Genomic DNA, 551 nt, shown 5'->3' on the forward strand with positions numbered 1-551 from the left:
TCCACTAATATGTTCTCCAGAAAACCATGATTCGGAATCTTCTACAAATACTCTTTGAATCTCTCCCAAGCTTCATATAACTGTTCCCCCGGTCACGGCTTAAATTCATATATCTTATCACGAATCTCAGCCTTCTTGCTAGGAGGGTACCATTTCTTGAGATGTTATATCCCGTATTTTTGTACATTGGAATATTTTTAAGCTAATCGAGATAAGTTTAAGGACAAGATTATTTTGGGATATGAGATAGAGACTTTTAATCCCTGATTTTAATTAGTGCACGAATTATTTATAAATTTTAATTGGTATAGAAATATTAGTGGAGATTAGGGATTAATTAACCATGATTAGATTATTAAGTGGGGATTAGTGATTAATTAAGATTAATTAAGATTAAATAATGCACTAAGTGGGCCCCACTACAACATGGCCAAATCTGATTGGTCCATGCCATAGTGGGACGCTTGTCAACATGGTATGGAAGTATATAAATAGCCTAAAGATGACTGACTAATTGATTCATCATCCACAAAGTTGAATTAGAGAGAAGC

General features: G+C 33.9%; 1 non-coding gene across 1 annotated transcript; it reads left to right on the top strand.

Annotated features, from left to right (window-relative positions):
- The first annotated feature begins 21 nt into the window (after positions 1–21).
- LOC132043469 (small nucleolar RNA R71) lies at positions 22–127 on the top strand. Its single transcript, XR_009411816.1, has one exon. It is a non-coding gene; the product is annotated as a small nucleolar RNA R71 (small nucleolar RNA).
- The last annotated feature ends 424 nt before the right edge of the window (positions 128–551 follow it).

This window comes from Lycium ferocissimum, unplaced genomic scaffold (assembly GCF_029784015.1).
Source record: "Lycium ferocissimum isolate CSIRO_LF1 unplaced genomic scaffold, AGI_CSIRO_Lferr_CH_V1 ctg25157, whole genome shotgun sequence".
Taxonomy (NCBI): domain Eukaryota; kingdom Viridiplantae; phylum Streptophyta; class Magnoliopsida; order Solanales; family Solanaceae; genus Lycium; species Lycium ferocissimum.